At 39.2% G+C, this 12,730-nt stretch overlaps 1 protein-coding gene across 2 annotated transcripts in view; it reads right to left on the bottom strand.

Annotated features, from left to right (window-relative positions):
* Nucleotides 1–12,730, bottom strand: part of lingo1a (leucine rich repeat and Ig domain containing 1a) — a 115,512-nt gene that overhangs the window by 52,479 nt on the left and 50,303 nt on the right. For both annotated transcript variants that reach the window (XM_047820123.1, XM_047820120.1), the window contains one exon: nt 8,023–8,148. The gene's annotated coding sequence lies outside the window, so the exon portion shown is untranslated. The remainder of the gene's footprint in view (nt 1–8,022; nt 8,149–12,730) is intronic.

The raw sequence follows: 12,730 nt of genomic DNA, 5'->3' as shown, positions 1-12,730 counted from the left end.
AATTTCCCAGAGATGCCAATCAACCTACCCCGCACGTCTTTGGACCAGGGGAGTAAACCGGAGTACCTGGAGGAAACCCCCGAGGCACGGGGAGAACATGCAAACTCCACACACACAAGGCAGAGGCGGGAATCGAACCCCCAACCCTGGAGGTGTGAGGCGAACGTGCTAACCACTAAGCCACCGTGCATTTTTTTTTTGCTAATTCATTCATTGCTAAATCATGTTGCTAAACATTAATAAGAAAAATGAATGACATGGATTTGAACATCAGTATTAAATTGCTTGGTGCTTAAATCTAGAGCAATGAGAGACAGTGAAGTTAGTGCTGGAGAATCCTGCCCTACTCTCCATCCTCAACACATCCTACTCAATCTGGCACTAAAAACGTCTCCTCGCTCTCGAGCTTAATAATAATAAAAAAAAGATTAATGTGAAGTATGAACTAAATGTTGATTAAATTGTGATGGAAAATGGGTTTATTCATTCATTTTTCTTTTTCCTGGACAGGGCCATGGACTAGTGAAGGCATAATCCCAAAAGCATTAGGTGCAAGGCAGAGCTAAGGACATCATACGGTATGGGGATTTGGTAGCCCAGTGGTTAATGTGTTGGACTACTGATTGGAAGGTTGTGAGTTCAAGTCACAGGGCCACCAAGATGCAACTCCTGGGCCCCTGAGTAAGGCCCTTAACCCTCAATTGTTCTGCTGCTTATTTCTAACCATCCCGAGGCATCCAGATATTTACCAGATGACAACTCCATATGGTCCTAAGCAGGGACACCCACACTTCCCTCTCCCCAGACACTTCCTCCCGCTCCTCCGGGGGAATACCGAGGCGTTCCCAGGCCAGCCGAGAGACATAGTCCCTCCAGCGTGTCCTAGGTCTTCCTCGGGGCCTCCTCCCATTTGGACATGCCCGGAACACCTTCCCAGGGAGGCTTCCAGGATGCATCCATAAGAGATGCCCGAGCCACCTCAGCTGACCCCTCTCGATGTGGAGGAGCAGTGGCTCTACTCTGAGCTCCTCCCGAGTGACTGAGCTCCTCACCCTATCTCTAAGGAAGTGCCCAGCCACCCTGCGGAGGAAACTCATTTCGGCCGCCTGTATCCGGAATCTTGTCCTTTTGGGCATGACCCATAGCTCATGACCATAGGTGAGGGTAGGAACGTAGATCGACTGGTAAATAGAGAGCTTCGCCTTGTGGCTCAGCTCTTTCTTCACCACAACAGATCGGTATATCGACCGCATCACTGCAGAAGATACACCGATCTGCCTGTCGATCTCCCGCTCCATCCTTCCCTAACTCGTGAACAAGACCCCAAGATACTTAAACTTTTTTGTAATATATTAATCTTTGTATTATATATATATTTTTTTGTATTATGTTTCTTATGTTCTGTAAAGCTGCTTTGAGACCATTCCCATTGTTAAAAGCGCTATACAAAAAAAATTTGAATTGAATTTAATTGAATTGAAATGTGTAAACTTAAGACTCATTTATACAACCTAGCAGTTAAGGACCTTGATCAAGGGATCTGAACTCTGAACATCCATCTGATCAGTAGTCCAACCTCTTAACCATAAAACATTTATACATTAAACATTATTATATGCAAAATACTCCAAAGAGCCGTCACCAAATATAGCGCTTTTAAGAATGGACATTTTTGCAAAGCAGCTTTACAGAAGTATAAATACTCAAAATAAAATTGACAAAATTTCATTACAGCTGACTCAATACTCACTCACTCACTCACTCACTCATTTTCTACCGCTTTATCCGAACTACCTCGGGTCACGGGGGGCCTGTGTCTATCTCAGGCGCTGACTCAATAATGAAGATAAAATAATAAAATATACGCCTACAAACGAGATTCGTATTTTTTTTTCTAAATAAAATACGACTTTTCTAGAGTATTGTACATTCACACATTTCTACAAACCTAGTTTAGAAAAAAAAAATAAAAATCAAACAGCATGGTAATCTTCCATGTTTTTTATGTTGCATCATGGTTTTGGATGTATCTAATAGACTGTGTTATCAAATGCAATTAGACTTAGTATAAGTATAGCAACAATCCTATACAGTAAGCCTGTGGGGATGAGGGCTGGAATGTTAGCTACATAAAACAATGTTTGCTATTTTCATAGCGTATTTTCATGACATTATTGACTTGTCATGGACTATACAGCTGTTTTGCGGCTTGTGACGAAAACAAAACGTGGTAAAAACATACAGAGTTAATGGTTGGTTGCAATATAAAAAAGATTCTACAGGTATGTAACAATACGGTCTATAATAGTACAGAAGCGCACAACTTGCAGCCTGATGCATATGAAGCATGTCAGTATTACTAAGTAGTGGCATCCGGACATACGACTATTAGACATTTGCAGCATTAGTAGTGGCATTTTTTCCATTTAACAAATCCTGCTGCTGATATTTATACTGCTCCCCCAACATAGAAGAACAATTGGATCTTCGTCATCTATTTAAATAAAACCTAATAAAGCAAAGAGCAAAAAGCCATAACAGAGAATCACGTGCACTATATCTAAAGCCCATATGGTTACTGCAGCATAGTGAGGCTATCAGTCTCAATGAGCTCTCAAAGCTTTTTTGGACTTGATACTGTACACCGCAACTGCAGGCATGAACTGTGAGAGATGTCAAGGACTCCCAAAGCAAACACTTCACTCTACAGGTCAAATGGGTGATATGATGACTTTGGACGAACAAAAAAAAAAAAAAAAAAATCCAGACACACCATGACAGGCCATCTGCTGTTAAGGGAGATTAAATTACTACCACCGTTTCATCTGAAGTGTGGAAAATACTCTGCCCCTGATGTGTACCAATGGAACAGAGATGCTATTTTGCTGCTCTGGTGTTATATGCTGATTGAATAGGCTTGACCAGCAAAGCAAGAGGGGCACGAAGCACTTCATTGTTCTTGTTGCTGAGCACCGGCGCGATATCGTGCCTTCTCAAAAAGCACGGTCTAACGATTTCATGTGGACCGGAGAGAACTATGAGGCTCAGTTATGGCCTGAAAGCAAGTCAGCTTCCTCCAAGCTTATCAGTCTTTGTAAAATTAATAACCACTGCTCTGAATTATGACTTCATAAAGGTTAAGGGCTTCAGGAGATTAGACATGAAAAATAATATATATTGAAAATGAAATGGATTTAGTGGGTGCAACGAGCTCATTTAAATATCCGGATAACGGCATCGTTACATTGTCGTGGTAAAGGGTACGGATACCTTGTGGTTAAGGGGTGAAACTGGAATGGATCTAAATACAGTGTTGTATAGATTTAAAAAGAAAGAAAAAAAAAAACAACAGCAACAAAAAAAAAATACGACGAGATACGGATTCGTCAGATTTTACGAACCGAAATGTTTGCCGATGTGCAGTGAGCAGCTGTATTTCAGCATATTTTTTGTCACTTGTACAAATGAAAAATAAATAAATAAATAAATAAATAAATAAATAAATAAATAAATAAACAAACATCAGCAAGAAAAGCAGGGTGTCGTTGTTTTGCAATTATCTCCCTGCCCCTTGGCATGAACATGCACACGCCAGCATTCCCCCTCACAGCTGTTCTATTTAATAACCTGTTTCTAAAAGGAAAAAAATAAAAACACCCCCTCCAAATACTACATGGTAATGGGTATTAAGAGTTTGCAATATTGTATTATTATTAACATTTATTATCTCTGTGCTGTACAATTTAAATTGTTGTTTAGAGATCTTTCTCTCACACACACACACACACACACACACACACACACACACACACACACACACACACACACACACACACACACACACACACACACACAATTCATAATCCTAAAATTCTATGAGACAGAAGCTCATAGAAGCATGTGAAATGTCATGTCAGCATTTTATTTTTCCTATAAAGGTTTTTTGTTAGGAAGGAAGGAAATAAAGAAGGAAGGAAGGAAGGAAGGAAGGAAGGAAGGAAGGAAGGTTTGCACAACACGAGGTTGCAGGATCGTTGCAGCTGGATTAGGGAGGAGATAAGAATCTTTCTTACTTTAATTATAGAGATTAATCTGACTTCTATATTTGATGGTAAACTGCAGGAGATTAAAGGGCACAGTAAAGTCCCGGTATTGTTGTTCAGTGCAGGGACTCACTAATGAGACTTTAAATGATTTTTAATCATTGGTGAGACGTGGTCTATGAATTCTGCTCATTATTGCTTTTGTCACTTGCATCATGCTGTTAATAAAAGCTGGGAAGTTTGCGATATACCTGAAAGAAAGTTCATGTATTTATTTGTTAGAAAATCTATTCAACTGAAATGAGCTGCTTGATTTTTTTTAACCCCTTTTTTATGCACAAAAAGCTGATGGAAACTCCCTCTCTCTCTCTCTCTCTCTCTCTCTCTCTCTCTCTCTCTCTCTCTCTCTCTCCCTCCCTCCCTCCCTTTGTGTTATTTTATTTACCCTACACACACAAAAAAGGTCGGAGAATAAAAATAGTAAGATATAGATGGATTTCATCTATAATGTTGATTCCTGTCTATGAGTGAGTATGTGATGAGATTAAAAAACAACACAGACCTGGGAAAGGAACCACTTACAGTAGGATGCCTCCTAATACCATCTTCTCCACCCAGAGATACTGATAGATATGAATCTATTCCATGTTCACAATCGAAAATAAACCAGTGTATTAAAGCGAACCGATTTCTTTATCACCCAGAATGCAATCCCAAGGCAGGAGATATCGGTATCAAAGCTTCATATCAGCTAGAAGCCCAGGTCTCTGAGGTCTACTGATCAGTCTGTCTATTTTTGTACCGTTTTGTTATTGTTATTACTATTATTTTTTTTTTAGTTAACTTTTTTCATATGTATACAGCATATAACATATAATACAGCATTCTGTTGCTGTTTTAAATGTGCTTTGTTAATAAAACTCAATACAGACTTACATTTTCATGGGACAACGTTTTGTAGGTAAGAATTTGGACAACCATCATATTACGAAGACGAAGCGAGGTTATTGTAAGAGATAATGATATGGTAGAGTGATTATGTAAAGCGCTCCGGTGGGTGTATTGATATGTTCAGTTTGCTCATGTGGGTGTTGACCCAATTTGGTTGGCTGGTTAACTTTACAAGTGGCTGTTTCACACACCTACAGGATCTGCCACACTGCCATCATTCACCACGCTAAACTACTAGGCATGTAATGACATTTTGCTCAAATTAAGAGCATGCAGTTATCTAGAGAGCTAGAAGAACACCAGAGTAACAAATAAACAATGAATGACTTTGTTGTACTCTCTACAGATACATTTATCCAGAGTGACTGACTTGCATTTATATTTCACTTTATACAACTGAGCAGTTGTGGGTTAAGGGCCTTGCTCAGGGGCCCAGCAGTGGCAGTTTGGTGGACCTGGAATTTGAACTCATAACCTTCTGATCAGTAGTCCAACGCCTTAAACAATAGGCTACTATCTCATAAATCTCTCCTGTCTAAGAGACTCAAATTTCATATCATGCAGATTCTCTACTGCTATCCCACAAGGCTCAGCGAGGTCATATCCTCTATCAATTTTTCTACCACTGCTATGCTGATTATGTTTAACTCATCCTCTTCTTTCCTCCCCCAGACACACATTTGCACACTTTCTGCATGGTCCTCAGCATGCCTGGCAGACATCTCATCATGGATGGCTACTCAACAACTGAAACTAACTTTCAGCAGATGTAGATATTTGGAGCACGATTATCTCAAGATCTCAATCAAGCAGGTTTCTCTTGAACAACAATTGTGGAATCTAAAAATAAAGGTCATATATGGGTTATTTTATTTCACCCTCTTGGTGATCTAAATCCAGTTCGAACCAGATGTGGGCGGTAGATTCTTTTTTGTTCATTCACACCCAGAACATATATCCTGTTGTTCTCTTTCTATCTCTCCTGATAAAGAGATGTCCATAGATAGATTAGACCAAATCGCGCTTTTCCCTGTCCAATCCGAATCCTCTACATACTGGCATGGCTTGGAACCACGTGCATGACAATTTCTTTATATATGTTCCCACTTCGGAATGAAGGTTCTTGTTCAGTTCATTGTCGTTTCAAGATGAGCCTACAATATCTAATCCAAAATACATCTTCATGAATTGTTTGCACAGGGGCATGGTGGCTTAGTGGTTAGCACGTTTGCCTCACACCTCCAGGGTTGGGGGTTCAATTCCCGACTCCGCCTTGTGTGTGTGGAGTTTGCATGTTCTCCCAGTGCCTCGGGGGTTTCCTCCAGGTACTCCGGTTTCCTCCCCCGGTACAAAGACATGCATGGTAGGTTGATTGGCATCTCTGGAAAATTGTCCGTAGTGTGTGAGTGAATGAGAGTGTGTGTGTGTGTGTGTGTGTGTCCTGTGATGGGTTGGCAGTCTGTCCAGGGTGTATCCTGCCTTGATGCCCGAAAACGCCTGAGATAGGCACAGGCTCCCCGTGACCTGAGACGTTCGGATAAGCAGTAGATAATGAATGAATGAATTGTTTGCACATGTCTTTTGTCCCACACTGTTGCACTAGGTTGCACACGTTGCACTTTATATGGCCAGGACGGGGTCGGCAACCTTAAACCCTCAAAGAGACATTTGGACCTGTTTCCCACAAAAAAAAAAAACACAGGGAGCCACAAAACCCATTTGACATCTAAAATGAAGATAACTCTGCATATGTCGTTTTTTACCTTTATGGAAAGTATAGAAAAAACTGTAGTGTGTTGCATTTATTAAATCAATGAACTGTTACCGAGTAAACGAAATTTTATTTCTGCAAGCAAACAAAAATATTTTGAACAGTTTGAACTAACCTTAAGAAATAAGATGCTGGGTTGAAGGTTACTTTCAAATAAAATGTTCAATTTCTAATTGTGTCCTCTTCGTATTCATGACATCAACATTTTAACTTGCCGGCTGCAGCAAACCAAAAATGCGTCTGCTTCTGTGTCGGATTTCGCAAATCGGCAGTTATGATGCATATTTTGAGCAACAAACAAATTAAACACGGTTTATTTGAAAGAGCCACTTGCGGCTCCGGAGACGCGGGTTGCCGACCCATGGGCAAGGACTTCAGTCCTTAGCTCTGTGTCATTTTCTGTAGCACCATGGTCCTGTAAAAACGTTGTTTAATTTCCCTGTATACTTCATCAGCTATATGGTTGAAATGACAAAAAAAGCTTCTTAACTCATGACTTGACTCTCTTGCAACCTTTCCAAGATTCCCAACACCACTCCATTACTCTGCTCCCTCCACTAACATCCTGTACTGTAGCTGTCTACAAAAGCAAAAACAGACTTTTTTCCCACCTACCTTTTTCCTTGCCCCCAAATCCAGAATATTCTGTCTTCTCTGGCACTTAAGTGATGGAATAAACTTTCCTTGGCTGTCTGTACAGCTGAGTCACTGACTGTCTTCAAACGATGACTAAACACCTTCCTCTTCACTAAGCGCTTGAATCCACACCAATTAAACCAAATTTCATCTTGTGTTTTCTTTTCATTCTAATCTTCCGAGAACTGAAGATAATTTTAGTCCCTGACCTTGTGAACTTGCATGAGGATGTGTTTTTGATAGAGACTACAAAGCACTTGGGTAAGTCACTCCGGATAAGTCTGTCTGACATTAAATGCTGTTAAGATTTCAATTATGCAAATTAGTATACAATATATTATAAATACTGGATCCATCTTACATTATGAATATTCAAATAAGACTTAATTGATTAATTCTTTGCAATATTGTTGTTGTTGTTGTTGTTGTTGTTATTATTATTATTATTATTATTATTATTATTATTATTATTATTATTATTTACTGACTAGTAAATACACATTATGTGATTTTTTATGTGTTATGCACCAACAGCATCTGGATTCCCAAGCTTTTCATTAAGTGCGTAAGATTTCATCCATGTCATGTCAGGCTTTGGGAAATATTAACAAGAATACTCACAGACAACGAATGCTGCAGTAGAGGATGAAAGATGATTTACTGAGTGCAGGCCAGGTGAGATAAAAGCTTTTTGTCTGGTCTCCACATGCCCCTTCCTTTCTGCATCCTCAGTACTGCACACACCGGCTGAAACACAACCAAATGTTACTATACCTCTCTATAATGATCCTCTCTCTCGTTGTCTCTCTCGGACACACACACACACACACACACACACACACACACACACACACACACACACACACACACACACACACACACACACACACACACACACACAGAAAATAAGAAAAACAAAGACTGGAAAGTATTAAGAACAATTCAAATTTCTAATTTGATTTGATGTGTGAGTTTCAAATCGACGTCTTTCTCAAATAAAGAAATGGGGAACCTGGAATCTATCCCAGAATTACCGTACATTTTCACAGACCCATTCCAAGTCTACAGACAATGTAGAGATGCTATTCAGGCTACCATGCATGTGTTTGGATTGAAGAGGAGACCCTGTGCTTCAAGGGTTTCCTCTTCAGTATTATATTATAATAGGAGTATATTATTATAGGAGTATTATATTATATCCACCAACACAGGATTGAAGGCAGGAATCCTTATTTACTTAAATTAGCTGGACGTATCAGAATCCATTATAAAGCTGGGGAAAAAACTCTACATCAGAGCACATCAGAGGGACAACTCAGGGTCGGCTGTTTCAAGGACAAGGTCAGAAAGGGTAGTGAGATTGTTTGGACATGTACAGAGGAGGTAGATGGTTATATTGGTAGAAGAATGTTGGAGATGGAGCTGCCAGGTAAGATGTCAAGAGGAAGGACAAAGGGGAGACATATGGATGTGTTAAATGAGGACATGAAGTTAATTGGTGCAGAGTAGAGGATGCCAAGGATAAAGTTAAGTGAAAACAGATTATTCGCTGTGGTGACCCCAATGGGAAAGTAGAAGAAGAAGACAGTATGTTGTCGGCATAAGCTCTATGGCGCAGTTTCAATACATAAAAGTTTATTTCTTGTAAATCTTCCAAATTTTCTTTGTTTGCACCAAAATATAGCATTCTATAATATCAAATCAAATCAAATCAAATTTTCTTTTTCACATACACATACACATACATACAGGGTACGATATGCAGTGAAATTCTTTATGCAACTGTCCAATATAAGAATAAAAAAATATTTATAAAGTATAAAAAAAAAGCAAGAAATAAAATAAGAATAAAATAATAACATGTATAAACGGTATAAGAAAACTATATAAAAATATGAAAATATAGATGAGGATATAATGTATATACATATACATAAATATACATATACATAAATGTGTATGGTATTTGAAGATTGTCCTTAAAGTGTCCAGGTGCAGTATATAGGTGTGTAAATAGTGTATAAAGTGGCACTGTGCTGTGCAAGTCCAGAGTTAAAGATATAATACTGTATAGCATGTCTGCATACTGCAAATATATACAGTACCGCAAATCAGAAATGTGCTCAACCACTAAAAAGAAGAAACGCATCTACAGTACCTTCTCCTACTGTATGTTCAAACATTCAGAGCTATTTTTAAGTGTGGTTTTGAGTTGTACTGTACCTGGGGTGGGAATTTTGCTCAAGTCTGTCAACCCTCCAGCTCCAGCAAGCTGTTCTTTAAAACTTAACATTAAAGTGAAAATCTTGTGCGCACACAATTATTTATTTCTTTTCTTTTCCGACGGGATCCCAGTTCCCGGGAAAAAAAAAAAAAGGAAAAAAGAATACTCTGCCTGTTGTTCATATCCATTTATGCATTTTATCTGTTCAATCAGAATAATGTATTCATATTTAGAAGTGATGTTCTGAATAAGCGAGGTGAAATTGAAAATGGTTTGACATTAGAATGGAGGAAAAAAAAAAACACTTGCTGTAGAGGTGATAGTGGTTGCCAAGCACATAACATGGGAAAGCTGCTATTCTGACAACCGTCAGCCAGAAAGCTCTTGCATACCAATGCATGCTTGTCGACACTGGCTAGGAAAAGCATAAGGGTGTGTGTCATAGGCAGCCTGATAAAGGCTTTGTAAATGCTCCTACAAATGATTTAGGAATAAATCTGTTCATATACAGCTTGACAAATGACGCCTAATGTGTATAAATATTACCTGGATAACAATATGACGCCCTGAGTAAGATTTAAATGTTAATTTATTCCATTATTGCTGCATAAAATAACCACGAGCAATATTTTTAGTATAGTTAATAATCTATAATTATAAATCTAAAGATGTTTTGTTCACACAAGCACACTTCTTGTTTAAGGGCACAGTACAGGTCTTTAATAATGTCCCTATAGTCTTATGCTCAACACACCCTATAGGCTGATCCCTTTATGCCCTTTATGCTTTACAGTATGTACCCACGGATCAGGTTCGTTCTAGTTATTAACATTTTATAATCGATCACCGGGATGTTTGAAAGATTGCGAATTCCCTTTAGGAAAACCCATTTTTCTTGTTTATTTAACTGGTAAAAAACAGCAGTCACATTTACTTCTATGTGAAAATACATGTATGTGTTTTAGCTGGTGGTGAGAATAAGAGTGCATACTTGAAATAGAAAATAGCATTAAAACAGTGCAAATCTCATTTTATGATACCACCCACAAGTCTAAAATTAATCTAAGCATGATCCACCAGCTTCAGCTTTACTGTAACCTACAGCCTCATCCCCACTACCTCTAGACTACTCTGTATGTTATTCCGAGACAAGTCTCATTTCTCTCATTTCAACTACAGTATATACCTTCATTCCATCATGTACATAAAGTGTTAATGGTGATCAGGGGCCAAAGGACAGAGGAAGAAAACTGGAGAACTTTGCAAGAACCCTGGGCATCTTGGAGCAGTGAGAAGAAAGTGCCACCATTTAACCATATACTGTAAAGTTTTACCATATAAAGTCATCCTGTCAATCATCTTACAATCTCATCCCAAATACATCCTTTTGCACCCAGCCTTGTATCTCATCATTATATAAATTACATACAAAGTTTGTTTAATTAAGTTAAATTAAACAAACCAAATTAAATATAATCTACCAAATGTAATGGACACCAGAAGATCCAGAAACCATTCCCCACGGCTTTTGCGGTGGCATCTTCTGTAAACATCACCTGCCACTTACAGCGTTAATTCAACATGTTGCCGTTGTCCTTCGTCTGCTCCATGTTTAGGGTTGTGACAGAGGATCATCCGATCCACAAATTTTAATTTGGCACAGGTTTTAGAACGGATGCTCTTCCTGATGCAACCCTCCAATTTTAGCCAGGCTTGGGGCCAACTCCAAGAGTAACCCCTAAGCTACTGGGTCGGTTCCCTGCGCTAGAATCGAACCCTGAGACCACTTGACCACTGGGGGACACACAGCGATAATCTAATATAATACAATACACTAAATGAGTATTTCTAACAAATAAAAACAAATAAATGTAGCTGGCTTTAGAAAGCCAATTTGTATTTTGTTTTTTTTACTAGAAGAAGATTTTACATTAACACACAAAAGTGAAACCTAACTCTCTAGATATCTACTAAAAATAGCATTAAACTTTTTTTTACAGGTTAGTCATCAGTATCGATACTATAAGGAATTCAAAAGAACTCTGTTTATTTAGCACTTCAGATATCACCTCTTCTGGATTATGCTTTACTTTCTATGCTTTGATTCTTTCCATTTAGACTACAAGGGTATTAAATTTGCTATGGATAGGCAGGAAATGAAAGACCCACAATGAGTTGGAGCCACAAAGCAAAATTGGGGATGGCTAGTGGATAAAAAGGGCAAGGGCACGTCTGATCCAGCAAGACCCTGGGTCGAGATAGACAGAGACTAATCCAGGACGAGATGCAAGCAAGAGTTGGGGCAAGACAGCAAGAGCAAGGCAGCAGAGGGATTGGACCAGATGGGAAAACATGCTGAAATAGAAGATCACCTGGACAGACATCTGGCAGACACACAACAGAGCAAGTTATTGATTCTGGCATGCCAAGTCCTCTAAATTAGTGCCAAGAGTGTGTCATCACCCTGCCCTCTTTGTCATAGAACAGGATCTCTAAAATTCACGCTAAGCAGCTGCCTTTGTGACACAGAAAACAGCCACAGCCCAAAACACCAGCAGGTCTACTCACTAAGGCATCTGATCGGCAGATGGACGTTGACCTGGGCAAGCAGTTCCCTTTACCAGTGTTTCCCTCACAGTCTTCTCCTCCCAGTGTTCTCCCAACATATCTGCTGCCTGACATGTTGATTCTGACAGAGACCAGGCAGTGATGTGATAAAGTTGCAAAGGCCACATTGTGAAGATGAATGACAGGAAATGTGCCAAATATCAGGAGCTTGTGGAAGACGGCACCCTTACTGTGAGACAACAGAAGCAGGGTGCAGGGGGGATTTGCTGGCTGCTCACTTTGCAACGTGCTAATGACCTCATGGAACATTGCTGATGACGAGTCCCAGTTAATCTCATGATGTATCATCTGATTAGACTTATTGTGTCCTTGTGTATATTTCATTAGGCTGCACTGAGTGTTCTTGGTTTTTTTGGATCATAAACTGAACATGAAGAGATGTACTGTATTGTAAAGGCCCTTTTTACATTATTATGAGCTATACTGATGGACACGAAGATACCAAAATATACAGTCTTTTGCCTGTACTCATGACAA

This window comes from Tachysurus fulvidraco, chromosome 10, assembly GCF_022655615.1.
Source record: "Tachysurus fulvidraco isolate hzauxx_2018 chromosome 10, HZAU_PFXX_2.0, whole genome shotgun sequence".
NCBI classification, from domain to species: domain Eukaryota; kingdom Metazoa; phylum Chordata; class Actinopteri; order Siluriformes; family Bagridae; genus Tachysurus; species Tachysurus fulvidraco.
The sequence above is the reverse complement of the archived record's forward strand: the minus strand, read 5'-3'. Positions and strand labels throughout refer to the sequence as shown.